The 18,760-nt window shown below is 39.3% G+C and overlaps 1 protein-coding gene across 4 annotated transcripts in view; it reads left to right on the plus strand.

Annotated features, from left to right (window-relative positions):
• Positions 1 to 18,760, plus strand: part of SFMBT1 (Scm like with four mbt domains 1) — a 154,796-nt gene that overhangs the window by 53,292 nt on the left and 82,744 nt on the right. The window contains exon 2 of one of the 4 annotated variants that reach the window (XM_017955396.3): positions 9,202 to 9,264. The exons of the other annotated variants lie outside the window; for them this stretch is intronic. The gene's annotated coding sequence lies outside the window, so the exon portion shown is untranslated. The remainder of the gene's footprint in view (positions 1 to 9,201; positions 9,265 to 18,760) is intronic. 4 annotated transcript variants of the gene reach the window in all.

The raw sequence follows: 18,760 nt of genomic DNA on the forward strand, positions 1-18,760 counted from the left end.
GCACGTACCACTGTGCCTGGCTAAGTTTTGTATTTTTAGTAGAGATGGGGTTTCGCCATGTTGGCCAGGCTGGTCTCAAACTCCTGACCTGAGGTGATCCTTCCACCTCAGCCTCCCAAAGTGCTAGGATTATAGGCGTGAGCCACTGCACCTGGCCTGAAGAGCAAACGTTTTAAACTTTGATACAGTCCCAATTTATTGTTTGTGCTTTTTCTGGTGTCATGTTTTAAAGTTACTTGCCATGCTGGGTGCAGTAGCTCACACTTGTAATCCCAGGACTTTGGGAGGCTGAGGCAGAAGGATCACTTGAATTCAGGAGTTTGAGACCAGCCTGGCAGCATAGTGAGACCACTTCTCTACAAAACATGTGCAAAATTAGCAAGGCATGGTGGCATATGCCTGTAGTCCTAGCTACTCAGTAGGCTGAGATGGGAGGATTGTTTGAGCCCTGGAGGTCAAGGCTGCAGTGAGCAGTGATCGTGCCACTGCATTCCAACCTTGGCTACAGAGCAAGACCCTGCCTCAAAATAAAAATAAAAATTATTTGCCAGTTCAAGCTCAGAAAGATTTTCCATTTTCTTTTTCTGGATATTAAAAAATATTGGCTCTTACATTTAGGTTTATGGTCCATTTTGAGTTTTTATGTATGGTGTGAGGTAAGGTTGAGGTTCATTTTTGTCTATGTGGGTATCCAGTTGTTTCTGTACAATTTGTTGAAAATACTATCCTTTTTCCATTTCCATTGAATTACCTTTGGCATCTTCGAATCTTCTAGTCCGTGAATATGGTATGCCTCTCCATTTATTTAGGTTTTTTTTTAGTTAACTAAGCCATATTTTCCAGTTTCAGTGTATCAGTGTACAGGCTTTTCTTTTCCTTTGTTTCCTTTTTTTTTTCCTTCCTTCCTTCCTTCCTTCCTTCCGCTACAGTGAATAGATTTTTTTCAAATTGTTTTTAAAATTTCATTTTAAATTTCTTTTTTTTTTTTTTTTTTTTTTGTGAGGGAGTGTCGCTCTGTCACCCAGGCTGGAGTGCAGTGGCCGGATCTCAGCTCACTGCAAGCTCCGCCTCCCGGGTTCACGCCATTCTCCTGCCTCAGCCTCCCGAGTAGCTGGGACTACAGGCGCCTGCCACCTCGCCCGGCTAAGTTTTTGTATTTTTAGTAGAGACGGGGTTTCACCATGTTAGCCAGGATGGTCTCGATCTCCTGACCTCGTGATCCGCCCGTCTCGGCCTCCCAAAGTGCTGGGATTACAGGCTTGAGCCACCGCGCCCGGCTTTAAATTTCTTTTAACCTATAGTGTCCTCAATTTCTTGCTCTTTTTTTCTTTCCAATTTATTTGATAAAACCAGGTAGTTTGTCTTACAGTTTTTCCAGAGTTTGATTTTGCTGATTGGCTCACCATTGTGGTGTTTAAGATGTTCCTCTAGGCCAGCACGGTGGCTCATGCCTGTAATCCTAGCAATTTGGGAGGCCAAGGTGGGCAGATCACCTTAGGTCAGGAGTTTGAGACCATCCCGGCCAACATAGTGAAACCCCATCTCTAGTAAAAATATAACAATTAGCTGGGCGTGCTGGTGCATGCCTGTAATCCCAGCTACTTGGGAGGCTGAGGCTGGAGAATTGCTTGAATCCAGGAGGCAGAGATCGTGGTGAGCCAAGATGGCCCCACTGCACTCCAGCCTGGGCCACAAAGGGAGACTCCGTCTCAATAAACAAACAAACAAACATGTTCCTCTAACTTCTCTGTGGTGTTTAGAAGCTCAATCAGATTCAAGTTTGATTTTTTTTTTTTTGAAAGATAGTTTAATAGTTGGTGGTGTGTTCTTCCATTAGGAGGCACATAATGTTTTAGGTTGTCTCTTATGATTCATGTAAGTGTCTGTTTTTGATGGTCAACACCTAGATCCAGTAATTTAATAGAGATTCTGTCATTCCTTCATCATTTATTAGCTGGAATAGTTTTGTAAAAAGAAACTTGCCCTTATCTTCTGTTTTGTGACCAGATGGCACAGTTGTGTGTGATCTCTTTAGTTACAAATGCAATGACTTTGTTAACAAGTAGGTATTTTTTCTAATGCGTTATTTCCCAGTTTAATTGGTAAGCAGTTTGAACTTACTAGCAGGTTGAGGATTTGTCTGCTATTGTTTTCCTCTGCAGTAATGGCTTACGAAGAAACCGTTCTATTGGAAACTGTCTGAAAGTGTTCTTCTTGTATTATAAAGATGTGCTTTACAGGCCTAGACTGTACATATCCTGAATTACTGCTTTCTAAGAGCAAATTACAGTTTTGACCTTTTCCCGGTGTAGTATTTTGTAATGAGTGTATAATAATTGGTTGCGTTTTTTTTATTTTTTATTTTTTAGCTTTGACTTATGGTGCTTCTATCTCTTACACTGTTGTATTGTTATAAAAGGATTTTCCGTTCTTTCCTTGATCTTCAGTATAAGTAAGAAAAGTTAAAAAATTGACATAAATTATACTGAGCTCTTGCTATTTTACTGTTATTATTTTTCTTTTGTATCTTGTTAACTCTGTTTTCAGAATTTTTGTATGGGATTTTTCCCCCTCTTTTTTTTGGCTGTCAGTGTATCTGTTTTAAATACTGTCACAGTAACTTTGAAGTGTTTTCTACATAGTTGTACCTCCTACTGGGAGTTACATGTAGCAGATGCTTAGCATGGTCAGGGCTAAGTGAATGAGTGGGGTCGGGGATAGGGAAGGTTGATGCACTAATTGATTAGCCTAGAATTATCCCTTAAAGGTATAGAAATTTACTGCTAGCACATAAGGATTATGTGTTTTATAAAGTAACTGCTGCGAATATAGCAGGCATTTAAACAGTATAGCAGAACAGGTATTCTGTGCTAGATGTAAAATAGGTCAAATTTTGAAGTAATTTGGTTTAAAATGGACTTTTACGTGTAATATAATGTATAAGATGGAATAGCTTTGCTATAAATAAAAAGTACTACTCAAGAAACGTGTAACTAAACATGTCCGTTTAGCATATGGACTACACAGTGCAAAAACTACATGTTTTTTATGGGGTTTTGGTTGAAATTTATAAATGTTAAGGCTTTTGCATAGAAAAAAAATTTTCCTACCCTTAACCCGCTCTATGTACTATTTTTTGAGCTATTAAAAAAAAAACCTGATATAGCATTATATTTTCAGAAATTGGGAAATCTTTAAATAATTTAGTTTTCTTGGCCCCCTTTTAAATTAAAAGATGAGTATGATAAATAATGAGTGTTGAGACTCCAATTCTATCTAACTAGCTGCCAGAACTACTCCTGATCAGTTTCATTCAGACAGAATTTGCAAGCTCACCACTGACAGGCACAGTGTAAAATCACAGAGAAAGATGAAGGTGGGGCCCAGACCCTGAGGAGCAGGTAGGCCTGAATCACTCTAGGTAAAATGCTCTTCTAGAGGGTCCCACAAAATGCTGTGGTAGTTTTGAAGGGAGAGAATGGAATTCTCCATGGGAATATATATTTATTGTTTCCTTTACATTGTGGAGTGTGCTAACCCACCTATGATTTCCCTTAGTTTTTCCTTCTGAAAGATGATCTGCTTTTATAAAATGATTGGTTAGTTTAAGGAAACATACTGAGGAAGGAGTAGTTTTTGTTCCATTAAGACTGATTACCAAGATCTCAATATCAAAGTCTAATTAACTGAGCAGATTTACCCATGACCTGGTTTGCCTAGTCACAGAAATACACGATATAAAGCAGAAATCAAAATCACTTTAACATTTTAATTTATTATTTTTAAAAAAAACTTTATTTTAATTTTTGTGGCTACATAGAGGTGTATATATTTATGGGGTATGTGAGATGTTTTGATACAGACATACAATGTGTAATAATCACATAGTGTAAAATAAAGGCATCCATCTTCAAACACGTATCCTTTGTGTTATAAACAATACTTTATTCTTTTGTATTCTGTTTTGGACTACAGATAAACTGGAATGTATTTTAGAGGAGAGACTAGGAAGGTGAAGCAACTCAGGACCTATTTAGGAAGAACAGTTGATGAACGTTAGTTCTCTCAGCTATATAAAGGGCTTTGTGTGAGTGAATGAGCGCAGACTCGTTCTCAGTGGGCAACAGCAATGGTTAGAAGCCATAGGGACTTGGCAGCAGGTTAAAGACAGACTTTGTGGCGGAGCTGCTTAGAAGTGGAATAGATTATCCTAGAAGGTAGTCGTGGGGAGTTTTTTGTCATTGATGGTGTTGGAACACAGAAACGGACAACCTCCTCCTTGGTGATGGATGATGTGTTAGTCATTTGTGCTGCTATGACAGAACACCTGAGACTCAGTAACTTGTGAATAATAGAAACTTATTTTCTCACTATTCTGGAGTCTGAGAAATCCAAAATCAAGGTGCTGGCAGATTTAGTGTCTGGGAAGGTGTCATTCCTCATTGATGGTGCATCCTCACGTGGTGGAAGGCAGAAGAGAATGTGAGAGCAAGAAGGGGCAGGCAGCTCTCAGAAGCTTCTTGTAATGGCATTGATCCAGTCACTTCCTGAAAGGCCCCACATCTTAATACTGTCATATTAGGAATTAAGTTTCAACGTGCAGGCTGGGTGAGGTGACTCGTGCCTGTAATCACAGTACTTTGGTAGGCCGAGGTGGGTGGATCACCTGAGGTCAGGAGTTCAAGACCAGCCTGGCCAACGTGGTGAAACCCCATCCCTACTAAAAATACAAAAATTAGCCAGGCGTGGTGGCACGTGCCTGTAGTCCCAGCTACTCGGGAGGCTGAGGCACGATGATTGCTTGAACCCAAGGAGGTGGAGGTTGCAGTGAACTGAGATTGTGCTACTGCACTCCAGCCTATGCAACATGAGCGAAACTCCATCTCAAAAAAAAAAAAAAAAAAAAAAGAAGTTTCAACATTTGAATTTTGGGTAGACACAACATTCAAACCACCGCAGGTAGGGAAGAATTCTCTAGAGAAGCACTATAGGGTAATGGAGAGCTGTTGTTATTTGTGGAAATGTTGGCGCATGGTAATGGTGTGTACCACAGAACTGTTGAGGACTGTTGGACTGGGTGTTACTTACTGAAGTTTTTTGTAACTTTTAGAGTCACCAGCCTCAGTTATTCAGTGAAACAAAGAGCGATTTAAAAAAATCATCCAGGCAGCTGGCTTAATGTATGTAAAAGTGCAGTGCTAGGTAGTTGCTGAAGATACTATGCAGACGTTTGCAAATGAGACAGTAATGTGGGTGTAAAGTAGTTATTTGGGAAAAAATGAACAAACAAAAATGTTTATATGTTGAACTTCATTACTCATCATTTGAAGTGAAAAAATTATTCTCTTTATACTTCACCCCACTTCATTAATATCTCTCTAAAATTGCAAGGTTGACATCACCCCATAGTAGTAATATCTGTTCATTAGGTTTATTTCCTTGCTTTATGCATAATGTCTGAATTCCCAAGGCCAAAACTTCTTAGTTTTGATAATAGTATTTGTTAAAGTTGAGAAAACTTTTCCTTCCTTCCTTCTTTCCATCCATCCTTCTTTCCTTCTTCTCTCCCTCCCTTTCCTTTCTTTCTTGCTCAGCTCTTTCTTGGCATTTTCAAATATTAAGGTGGCTCTTTGAAGTTTAGCTGTCCAACAATCTGAATGTGTTTGACATTTTGTTAAAGATTCCGAGAAAAGTAGTATTCTGGTGTTTGAATGGCTTATTGATTTTTTTTCTTTAAAGATTGCTGTGAGGTGAATTTGAAGTAAACTTAAGACATTGGATAGTTAGATTTGACATTAAGTCTCTTTAAGCATTTGGTTTTGGTTTCCAAGTCAGGAAGGGCTGAGTGTCCTGTCATCTGACTCTGTGTCACAAAATTCCAAACTTGATGTGGCTGAGCCTGTGATAGTCTTCAAAATACCATTTTGGAGGAATTTAATGTGAGTTTATCAACTGAGTCGAGTTGTCTTTTATACTTTAATAGAGAATAATACTGCATGTATCTCACATCCTATAAGACAAAACTGAGGAAAAACCTTTTAATGACTTCGGGTGTATGCTTTGAGTTATTTTTACCTTTATGATGATGTTTTTCCTGAGTGAGTGGTTGTGTTTTGACCAACTAAGCCCATTTATTTTTTGAACAGTTTAAATACAACAATTAAAATAACAACCCCTCCCAAGAAAAATTCTCAAAGACAACTAGCCTTTGGAATATATCCAAACAGTTTTAATAGATGGTGCTAGAAATTTTTTCCCTTTGAAGGAGACATTAGTAACCAATTTTCTGCCTCAAGCCTACCTTTTGCATTGTTAATTTGCAAATAATGAAGTTTTAAATTCTTGTCAGTCTGTTTGGATGACTTCAGGCACCTGTCTGTTTCAATGATAGTTTTGTCCAAGACTGAAATAAGTTATACATTATGTAAACACTATTTTTTTCTTTTCTTATTTTTTTTTTTTTTGAGATGGCCAGGCTGGGCATGGTGCGGTGGAATGATCTGCGTCTTGTGCTCATCCTGGGCAGGGTTTGTGGAACAGGGGTGGGGCGGGGTGGGTCGGTGGCATTTGATTGGGTTGATGAGGTTGAACCAGCCTCCCAAATTATTGGGATTACCGATTAATAATTCACCACCACCTGGCCTTATTTTTCTTATAAAACCTTGAACATTAGTAGGAGACTTTTGCTGGAGGCACATTTCTTTCTTTCTTTCTTTGTTTAACCTTTCTTTTCTTTCTTCTTTCTCTTTCTTACTTCTTCGCCAACCCTTCGCCCTTCCTTCCTTCTTCCCTTCCCTTCTTCAACCCTTTCCTTCTTCCTTCCTTTCCTTCTTTCCTTCCTTTCCAACCTTTCCCTTCCAGCACCTTCCCTTTCTTTTCCTTTCCTTTCTTTTCTTCCTTCTTTTCTTTCCCTTTCTTTCTTTTCCTTTTTTTCTTTCCTTTCTTTCTTTCCTTTCTTTTTTTTTTTTTTTTGAGATGGAATACAAATACCTCAGCTAAAGGCCCGTGCAGTGGTAGCGATCTCGGCTCACTGCAAGCTCTGCCTCCCGGGTTCACATCATTCTCGTGCCTCAGATTCCCGGAAGGCATGTTGCTTATAACACATGAAAACATGACCATTAGTAGCATAGTATTATTAAGGATTGAAAATTATACCAATAATTTTGTACTAAGCACTGTAAAGTGGAATTGGTAAGTCCTAATCTTAGAAAACTGGCCACCTTTGTAATATTGCATTTAAGTTCACAAAATAATAATTTAGTGGTAGGAAAGAAACCGAATAATTTTTAAGGAAAGAATAGAAAAGTGGAGAAAAGAAATCCGGAAGAGGAATCTTTCTGTTTGACAGGTATAGAGATTTAACTGAAAATTTCTATATATTTAACATAGATACTTTTGGCTTTCAGAGAATGTTTACATATGTTAGATTGAAAGATGTGGGGGTACTGAAGTCTATAAAAGCAACTATTAAGATGTGACTAGGGTCTAATACTAACCAAATAGAAGGCTGCCAAGTGTCCTGCTGCTCTTTGGAAATAACAGGTAAGTAAGTAGACTGCTATTCTGCCAGTTAGGGTTTTGGTTTTACATCTTGCATATGAGTCTGTTTAGATTCCGAATTAATTATCATAACCTAGGCTGGTTTTTTCCTCGTGTCTATTTAACTTTTTGTGCCAAATTATTTTACAGATTTAATGTGTTATGTAGTACATCTCTAGTAGTGACCAGAGATTTACTCCTTTTTTGGAAGCACTTACTTTAAAAGCTCCTGAAGAGTTGTTTTGTGTTCTAAATAATTTATACTTTTTCTGAATAACTAATACTTGTTCCTTGTATCATTGTTGTTAAATGTTCAGCATGCCTCTTAGGTATTGGCTCAGTGTTTTGCAGCAGACATTCACCATGGTGTTTCCCCAAGGATGCCCTTGCAGCAGCATTACCCTGGAGTTGGGAGGCGTTCTTGAGGGACAGATTCTTGAGGGACAGATTCTTGAGGGATAGGTTCTTGAGGTGTTCTTGAGGTACTGACCTGTATGGTTGCCTGTCGTGATTTTTGAGGGGTGGTAGCCTATCCAAAAGTTCTCAGTATTTATAACTGATGATCTAGTTCTTGTAGGGTCTTAAACTTAAAAACATTCCAGTGAATTAATTGTACAGCATATGTATCTATAGTCTAGGCATCTTAAAATTCCAACATAGAGCTTTTAAAAATGCTTGTATGTTTAATGTAACAATACAAAGCAGCAAAATCCCCAGAGCATCCTGCCTTATAATCATGAGTTAATAAAGTTTGGTGAGTGATTGGACCTCCCAAGGGTCTCTCTAAGTTAACCACTATAACTTCCCCTCAGCCCTCTTCTGATTTGAGGCAGAGCCTCTTACTCCCTTGGGGAAAGACTTTGTTTTTTATGCTTTTGTGATGATTCTGACATTTTTGATGATGGCTGTTTATTACCTTTTGGCTGCTCTCTTAATTCAATGTTACTCCATTCCATTAAAGAGTTAATAAGGAAATGTGTTTTAATTTAAAAATGTGTACGGTATAAGTTTGCTAGGAGAGGTTAGAAGGGTATTTGTTGAGGAAAAAAAAATAAGGCATTTCACTTCCTTATGGGTTGGGAATCATCTTTGAAACAGTAAACATTCATTCTAGTAAGAGGCTTATTACAGCAGTAATAGTTGAGGGCTTGCTATGCAATAAACTTTTAAGTACATTAATTGAATAATCAAGGTAACTTTGTGAGATAGGTACTGTTGTTAGCATTTGCATTTTACAGACGAGGACACTGAGGCATAAACTGATTACTTCACTAATCAGCTGATTACTACACAGCAAGCACGCTGGGTACTTGGGACTCACACCCAGCAGTCTGGCTGCCAAGACCACATGCTTCCTTGCCAGGACTGCCCTGTTACTTTTGATATGGTGTTATCGTTCATATGTCTTGATTTTCTCCTGTTTTGAGGTCTAAGTAAACCACTTAAACATTTTGTATGTTGGTAAGTTATAGCCTAGGTTCAGTAGCCTCTAAAGTAGTGTTCACAACAACTCTTCATCATATTCCCTATGTAACAGACAAGGAAACTGAGCTGGTAAATGGTAGACTGTGCAACTTAAGCTGGATCTCATTTTTTGTGGTTAGTCTGTTATCTCACTAGTGGTCATTCCCCAGCATGTGAGTTTTGTTGTTCACTTTTCAGAGAAATATTTTGCCCAACTGATGAAGACAGAAGTGCAAAGTCTCATCTTAAGCACCTCTTCTGGTGAGTGATCTTTTTTGAGGTACTAACTATGCCAAGCTTTGGGTAGAACAAGTTTAGTTATACTCAGTATTCAGCTTCAGTTGATTTTTCAACCTCCTCAGGAGAATAATCTGCTTTTAATGTAATGTAATTGGCTTTTATGTTGCTTCTAGTTGTTTCTCAACAGTTCATGTGCCAGGGAATTTGTAGACATAATATCACATCTGAGGCAACAAGGAATTTAGTGGGGGAAAAAGTGAAGACTGTCAAATGGAGGTTTCTTTGGTCCTGTCGGAAGCTGTCTTTTCCTGGCACATATATGTGCACTTGATATCTTTAATTGACCTGTCTTTCTGATCTTCAATTGTGGCCATCAGGGAGCTTTCAAATCTTTCCTCCTCCTCTTCTCCTCTCCCAGTTGTCTTCCTTTTTGTGGGACTGGCTATACTGAGATGAGCACAGAGATGCCTATTTGTGGGGTAAAGACAAGTAACTGTCTAGGCCTGATTAGAATCACGTCTCTTTGGTTTGTGGTCAGTTCCTTAACCTAGAGCTAAGAACCTCAAAAACATTTGGAGGCCTTTATTTCAGGTTTCTGCTTTGTTCTGTCTGTAGCTGAGCTCTTAGAGTTAAACTACATTAGTGTCCCTGACTGGTCTCTCGGCTATCTCTGTAAGGATTAAACTGCCCCATTGCCAGACTCCTTTTTGCTTAATGTAAATTTGATGAAGTGCCAGAGAGCTTTAAGCTACCCTACCAAATGTCAAAATTAGTCATATGGCCGTTCTTGATCATGGTAATTGGAAAGAGATTAGGAAGGGGAAAGACATCAAAATTCATGAATAATTCAAAATGTTCATTATTTTGTTTCCTAGCTCCACTTTCCCTTTTTCCTTTCATAAGTTGTTTTTTTTTTTTTTTTTTTTTGCCAGAAATCACATTCTGAAATTTGATTTAAATCTTCATTGAGTACTTCTGTGTATTTAGTGTACCCTTCAGACATATCCCTTAGAGGTATAGCAAAATTAATACTAAAGGAACACTTTCTTTCAATTTGCATACGTATGTTTTTTGTTGGAAAATCAGAAATTATTTAGTTTTCATTTCTTTTTTTTTTTTTGAGACAGAGTCTCGCTCTGTCGCCCAGGCTGGAGTGCAGTGGCATGATCTTGGCTCACTGCAAGCTCCGCCTCCTGGGTTCATGCCGTTCTCTGGCCTCAGCCTCCCGAGTAGCTGGAACTACAGGCGCCCACCACCACACCCAGCTAATTTTTTGTATTTTTGTAGTAGAGACGGGGTTTCACCATGTTAGTCAGGATGGTCTCGATCTCCTGACCTCATGATCCGCCCACCTCGGCCTCCCAAAGTGCTGGGATTACAGGCGCGAGCCACCGCGCCTGGCCTAGTTTTCTTGTAGTAAGTATGATTGCCTGCCAATACCTTTTACATTCAACATTTTCTGGTGTCAAAAAGATACATTTTTAGCTATATCATTTGGTCTCAGAGGTTCAGTATATAAAATTATCTGAATATGAGTTTAAGTTAAACTTACCTATTTTAGAACTAATTAGTGGTTTATTCTATCAAAGTTTTAGTTTATTAATCATTTGACTTTACAATTAATTATTTAAACAAGTATTTATTGAGTACCAGCTATGCTTCCGGAGCAGAGATTTTAGTCTGATTTGTTCCTTATTCTACACTGGTGCCTAGAACAGGACCTGACACATAATAGCCATGGACTCTGAGAGAAGTAGAATATATAGGCTGAAAACATTTTAATGTGATGTGTTTGCTGACCTGAGTAGTGAGAATTACCACTGTCAGATGAATATTGTTGATATTACACAAACTCAAGACATTTTTGAAACTATGTTGCCTCTCTTAGGAATGAACATACATTTCCTACAAGCTCCTCAGCATACTTTCTCTTCTCTTTAGCCAGGACTGGGTCACATGGCCACAAGGAAGACTCAGAATACAGTTACCTAACAAAGAGGCATGAGATTGGGCACAATCCAGTATATGGAACTTTGTTACCCGAACAAATGAGGGATTTAGTGGCAAAGAGGAAGAGGTAGAGAAAATGACTTGTTAGGCTACTAGTAGTGACCATTACAGAATTGGAGAGAATTGAATCTAGACTGGGTTTAACTTTGTACAATGCTATGAAGAAAGTAGTTTCTTAGTGTATATACTAGTAAGGTGTTCATTAATTTAGAGTTTTGGTTTTAGCTTTTATCCTTTCATATGAATTAATCTGTTTTAGGACCCTACTAGAATAAGATTTTAGAAGTTATAGATGGCAGCATCTGTCTAGGTGCCATCCAGACTCTTGGTTACTCACCATTTTAAGTAGAACAGTATGGAACTTAGAAGTTAAATGAATGAATGAATAAAACGACTTGAGCGTAGATCATCTAGGTCCATCACTCTATGGTATAAGACATACCTCACAATTATCCTTGTATTCTCTGAGCTCCAAGGAAAATCCAGGGCCCAGAAAGACTAAGGAGCTCAGGCTCTGGAATCTGATGAGTTTTCAAATGCTGCCCCTGCTGCTTCCTATCTACGGTCATGCATGGCATGATGGTGTTTCAGTCAGTGGTGGACTGTATATATGACGGTGGTCCCATACAATTATAATGGAGCTGAAAAATTCCTATAGCCTAGTGATGATGTAGTAGCCATCCTAAAGTCATAGTGAGATACATTACTCATGTTTGTTGTGGTGCTGGTGTAAATAAACCTACTGCACTGGCAGTTGTATAAAAGCATCACACATATAGTTATGATCGTTACATAATACTTGAGCATGATAATAAATGACTGTGTTTGTGGTTTATGTGTTTACTGTACTTTTTAATCATTATTTTAGAGTATATGCCTTTTACTTATTAAAAAAATTAACCATAAGCCAGCCTCAGACAGATCCTTCAGGAGGTATTCCAGAAGGAGGCATTGTTACCAAGGAGATGGCAGCTCCATGCATGTTATTGCTCCCGAAGGTCTTCCAGTGGGACAGGATGTGGACCGAAAAAATATTTTTGTATAGCTATACAGTGTTTGTATTTTAAGCTATGGTTTATTACAAAAAAGTCAAAAAAATTTTAACTCAAAAAGTTTATAAAGTTACAGTAAGCTAAGGTTAATTTATTATTGAAGGAAGAAAAGTATTCTTAAAACAAGTTTAGTGTAGCCTACATGTACAGTGTTTAGAAAGTCTACAGTAGTGTACAGTAATATCCCAGGCGTTCACATTCATTCACCACTCACTGACTCACCGAGAACAACTTCCCAGTCCTGCAAGCTCCATTCATGATAAGTGCCCTATATAAGCGTTCCATTTTTTATCTTTCATTTTTTTCCCCGAGACGGAGTCTCACTCTGTCGCCCAGGCTGGAGTGTAGTGGCATGATCTTGGCTCACTGCACCCTCCACCTCCCAGGTTCAAGCAATTCTCCTGCCTCAGCCTCCTGAGTAGCTGGGAATACAGGCGCCCGCCACCACACCCAGCTAATTTTTGTATTTTTAGTAGAGACAGGGTTTCACCATGTCGGCCAGGCTGGTCTCGAACTCCTCACCTCAAGTGATCTGCCCACCTTGGCCTCCCAAAGTACTGAGATTACAGGCGTGAGCCACCGCGCCTGGCCTCATTTTCTATCTTTTATGACATATTTTGACTCTACCTTTTCTTTGTTTAAATATGTTTAGGTACACAAATACCATTGTGTTACATTTGTCTACAGGTTTGTAGCCTAGGGGCAGTAGGCTATACCGTATAGCCTAGTTGTGTAGTAGGCCACACCATCTAGGTTCGTGTAGTACACCCTATGATGTTTGAGTAATGACAAAATTGCCAAACAACAAATTTCTCAGAATATATCCTCATTATTAAACGATGCATGACTGTATAGGAACTGACATGTTAACTTTTCCTCATCTGTAAAATGGAGTTTTCATTGTATGAGTTAAGCAGAATAGCTAGGATTAAATAAGAGATCATTAAAAAATAATAAACACTTAAATATTAAGCTTACCATGTGTCAGACAGTGTTGTGTGTGCCTATTTAGCATACAATACATAAAAAGTGCCAGGCACATACATAGTAGGTACTCAATCTTTTTTCTTGCTAAATGGTTAACAAGCATTTGTTCTATTGAAATGAAGTTTCTCATGTGTGGACATGAGAAAACTGAGAAACAGCAACCATGAAATTACAGAATAGTTTCAAGTCTTTTCATAACTGAACATGATCTTTTCCTTTAATCTTTTTATAATACTTTAGGATGGCTACTACATCATCACTAGGCCATAGGAATTTTTGACAGTGCTTATGTTGGTGAATGAGATAGCTCCTGATTTAATCATAACAAAGACATACTGTTTCAACATGTGCTCATGTTACTGGCTCCCATAAATAAAGCATTTAATTGATGAAAATGTAATCATATTTGAACTCTGGAAGAGCTACCATTCTAGCCTATAAGATAATATAAGGAGGCCGGGCGCGGTGGCTCACGCCTGTAATCCCAGCACTTTGGGAGGCCGAGGCGGGCGGATCACGAGGTCAGGAGATCGAGACCATCCTGGCTAACATGGTGAAACCCCGTCTCTACTAAAAATGCAAAAAATTAGCCGGGCGAGGCGGCGGGCGCCTGTAGTCCCAGCTACTCGGGAGGCTGAGGCAGGAGAATGGCGTGAACCTGGGAGGCGGAGCTTGCAGTGAGCCGAGATCGCGCCACTGCACTCCAGCCTGGGCGACTAAGCGAGACTCTGTCTCAAAAAAAAAAAAAAAAAAAAAAAGATAATATAAGGATAAATAAATGATTTTAAATGCTTTTGTCATATTTTGGTACAGTGAGGATAATTTCAGAACTGCAATTTAGTCATCTTGGTATCTGGCAAAGAGGAGGTGCTCGACATCCTGGTACTAATCAGTAATTGCTAAGGAAGCAGGGCTGCGAAGTGGTCATACTTAGCAACTGTGGACCAGGGATTTATAGGGTGGTCAGCCTGAGATTTCCAAACTCATTATAGTATGAATCATTATGGTATGAATATATATACACATAGTATTTAGTATAGTATTCATTATATGTTATATATAATATATAGGTGTATATAATATATTATAATATATACTATATAGGTGTATATATGTTATAATACTATATAATATATAGGTATGTATAACATAATATATAGGTATATAACATAATATATAATATATAGGCATATAATATAATATAGGCATATAATATGTATTATAATATATAACATGTAGGTATATAATATATATTATAATAATATATAACATAGGTATATTATATATAATAATATGTAACATATAGGTAATATAATAAATGTTACCTATAATAATATATAACCTATATTCAATATAGTATTCATTATGGTATGAATTTTTAAATATTTATGCCTGAGATTATTGAAAGACATACATTAAAGAAAGCTAGAAAATTTGTCATTGAAGTGCCTGTATTGGAAAGTATGTGGGTGTTGAAATTGGAATTTTTAAAAATAAGGCAGCATAAATTACTGAATTGCTATGGGGAAATGCCTTCAAGGCTGATTGGTAAACCTGGAGAAGGTGAAATGTAAGATGGGATTGAAGCCAACGAGGAGGTTCCCAAGGGGCAAAAAAAAGAATTGGCCCCATTCTTGCTGTCTAAAATAGTTTTTTATTATGTTCAGATGAAGCATCATGGGTGAAAAAAGCTTATAAATTGGAGATACTACACGGATAAGGGGTGTAATAATTACACTTTTGTTGATTGAAAACATTTTCCTGAAAACTCCAAGAGTAAACCTTTAGTGGTGAGGAAAGTAATCATATTGCCCTATTTTACACTGAAGCTCATCATAATTTTTCTTCCTCAAACCATTCCTACTTCAGACCTTTTTCCATAAGTGGCAGTTCTATCCTTCCAGTTGCTTAGGGCAGAAACTTCAGTCAGCCCAGATGCTGCTGAAAATTTCTTTTCACTTGTCCTGTCCTGGGCCTAGCCACCAACACCTTTCACTCGGATTATTCTGTAGTCTTTTTAGTTGGTCTTCCTGCTTCTGCTCTTGCTTTGTTCTCACATAGCTGCAGAGTGATCCGTTTAAAAAATAAATTGTGTTCGTCCTCTCCTCAGAATCTTTCAGTGGCTTCCCCAAAGCCAAAATCTTCACAGCAGCCTGCAAGTTCATGTAAAATATGACTCCCTAATAGCTTCCTGAGTTCATCTCATAGCATCTCTGCTGTGATCATTTTGTTCCAACCGCTGTGGCCTCAGATATGCCACACAAGCTCCCACTTCAGAGACTGCACTTTTTATTTTTCTGCCTTGAATATTCTTCGGCAGGTACCCACATGGCTCACTTCCTCATTTCCCTCTGGTGGTGTTTCATGTTACCTCAACTAAGACTTTGATCACTCTGTTAAAAGTAGGACTCTCTGTCCTCCTCCCTTGTTCAGTTTTTTCCCCCTAACATTTGTTTCCATTCAACATACATATTATAGTTGACCCTTGAACAACACAGGGGTGTTGACCCCACATGGAGCTGAAGATCTGCATATAACTTTTGACTTCTCAAAAACTTTACTAATAGCCTACTGTTGACCAGAAGCCTTCCAAGAATATAAGCAGTCAATCAACACATATTTTATGTGTTGTATATTACATACTGTTTTCTTACAATAGAGTAAGCTGGAGAAAAAAATGTTACAAAGAAAATCATAAGGAAGAGAAAATATATTAATATTGACTCTTCATTGAGTGGAAGTGGATCATCATAAAGGTCTTCATCCTTATCATCTTCACATTGAGTAGGCTGAGGAGGTATCAACCCCTCTTCCACTATTTGCTTTAGTTTCAGTGCCATATCATAGAGGGATTTTGTCGTAAAAGCAGTCCTGAATAATCCGAACCCTTCTGTCAGATTGTCAATGTTGATTTATTTTCTAGCACTGCTTCTTCTACATCTTCTTCCTTATTGGCACTTGTTCCTTATTGACACTCCATCAAGTTGTCTTCTGTTAATTCCTCTTCTGTTAATTCCTCTAGTGTGCTGTGTATTAGCTCTTGAATTTCTCCACAATCTGTATCTTTTTTTTGTTTTTTTGAGATGGAGTCTTGCTCTGTCGCCCAGGCTGGAGTGCAGTGCTGCGATCTCACCTTACTTCAACCTCTGCCTCCTGGGTTCAAGCGATTCTCTTTTCTTAGCATCCCGAGTAGCTGGGATTACAGGCGTGTGCCACCACATCAGGCTAATTTTTGTATTTTTTTTTTTTTTTTGAGACGGCATCTCGCTCTGTCGCCCAGGCTGGAGTGCAGTGGCCGGATCTCACCTCACTGTAAGCTCCGCCTCCCAGGTTTACGCCATTCTCCTGCCTCAGCCTCCCGAGTAGCTGGGACTACAGGCGCCCGCCACCACGCCCGGCTAGTTTTTTGTATTTTTTTAGTAAACGGGGTTTCACCGCATTAGCCAGGATGGTCTCGATCTCCTGACCTCGTGATCCGCCCGTCTCGGCCTCCCAAAGTGCTGGGATTACAGGCTTGAGCCACCGCGCCCGGCCAATTTTTGTCTTTTTAATAGGAGGTTTCACCATGTTGGCCAGGCTGGTCTGGAACTCCTGACCTCAAGTGATCCGCCCACCTCAGCCTCCCAAAGTGCTGGGATTGCAGGTGTGAGCCATGGCACCTGGCCCATGATCTATATCTTAACCCTTCACCTCCGACCTTTTTGGCCATATCTACAGCCTGTTTCATAATTTTCGTGATTGGCTCTGTTGTCAATCCTGTGAAGTTATGTAGGACATCTGGACAGTTTTCTCTAGCAGGAGTCTATTGTTTTAGGCTTGATGGCTTTCAGGACTTTTTCTATAACAATGAAATCTTCAGCAGTGTAATCCTTCCAGACTTTCATTATGTTCTATCACGGTTCTCTTGCATAGTGTTGACAATCCTTTCCATAAAGGAATGTGTGTAATGAGCCTTAAAGGCCCTTATGAGCTCCTGATCTAGATACTGAATTAGAAACATTGTGTTTGGGGGCAAGTAGACTCCCTTCATTGCTTTTGGTGTTGAACTCATGGGGAGAGTTGAACTCATGGGTGGCTGGGGGCATTGTCAAATATCAAAAGAACGTTAAGAAGCAGACCCTTACTGGCAGGGTACTTCCTGACTTCAGGGAGAAATCATTGATGGAACCAATTCAGAAAAAGGGTTCTTGTTGTCCAGGCCTTATTGTACAACCAAAAGACTAGCAGCTGGCTTTTATCTTTTCCCTTCGAGGTGTGGGGGTTAGCGGGCTGTCCTGATTATAAACCCAACTGCACTTGCTCAGAATAGTCAAGTTAGCCTATCCCTTCCTCCCTTAAATCCTGGTGCTTTCTTCTCCTCCTTACTAATAAATGTCCTTTGTAGCACATTTTCTCCCCAAATAGAGCACTTTCATCAGCATTAAAAACCTGTTCCGGCTAGGTGCAGTGGCTCATGCCTGAAATCCCAGCATTTTGGGAGGCCAAGATGAGAGGATTGCTTGAGCCCAGGAGTTCCAGACTAGTCTGTTCAATATAGTGAGACCTTGTCTCTACAGAAAAGTAAAAAAAAAAAATTAGCTGAGCGTAGTGGCACGTTCCTGTAGTCTTAGCTCCTAGGGAGGTTGAGGTAAGAGGATTGCTGAGCCTGGGAAGTGGAGGTTGCAGTGATCCGAGCTCATGCCATTGCACTCCAGCCTGGGTGACAGAACAAGACCCTGTCTCAAAAAAACCCCACAGAAACCTATTCAGGTGGAAATCCTTTCTCCTCAATGATTTTCTTAATGGCATTGGGGAACTCATTTGCTGCCTGTTGGTCAGCAGAAGCTGCTTCTCCTATTAGAATTTTAAAGCCAAAGCACTTTCTGAAATTATCAAAGCATCCTTTGCTGGCATTAAATCCTCCAGCTTTAGATCCTTAACCTTTTTTTTTTTTTTTTTTCCCCTGAGATGGAGTTTCACTCTTTTTGCCCATGCTGGAGTGCATCGGCTCACCGCAACCTCTGTCTCCTGGGTTCAAGTGATTCTCCTGCCTCAGCCTCATGAGTAGCTGGGATTACAGGCATGCGCCAGCACGCCTGGCTAATTTTGTGTTTTTAGTAGAGATGGGATTTCTCCATGTTGATCAAGCTGGTCTCCAACTCCCGACCTCAGGTGATCCACCCACCTCGGCCTCCCAAAGTGCTGGGATTACAGGTGTGAGCCACCACGCCCGGCCTCCTTCACCTTTCTTTTGCTTTAAGTTGTCATATAATGACTTCACTTCTTCTCAAGTCATACAAAAGTTTATAGGTATGCCTTTCTACAGCAGTCGTGCACCCACATAAAAGCTGCATTTTCAATGTGAGATAAAAATGTAATTCACACAAAATGCAAGGTTTTTGCACCTGTTGGCATAGTTGCAGTGATGGCTTCACACATTTCCTTTGCTTTTTTTTTTTTTTCTTTAAACAATGGTCCTTATGCTGGAT

Source organism: Papio anubis, chromosome 2 (genome assembly GCF_008728515.1).
Source record: "Papio anubis isolate 15944 chromosome 2, Panubis1.0, whole genome shotgun sequence".
Taxonomy (NCBI): domain Eukaryota; kingdom Metazoa; phylum Chordata; class Mammalia; order Primates; family Cercopithecidae; genus Papio; species Papio anubis.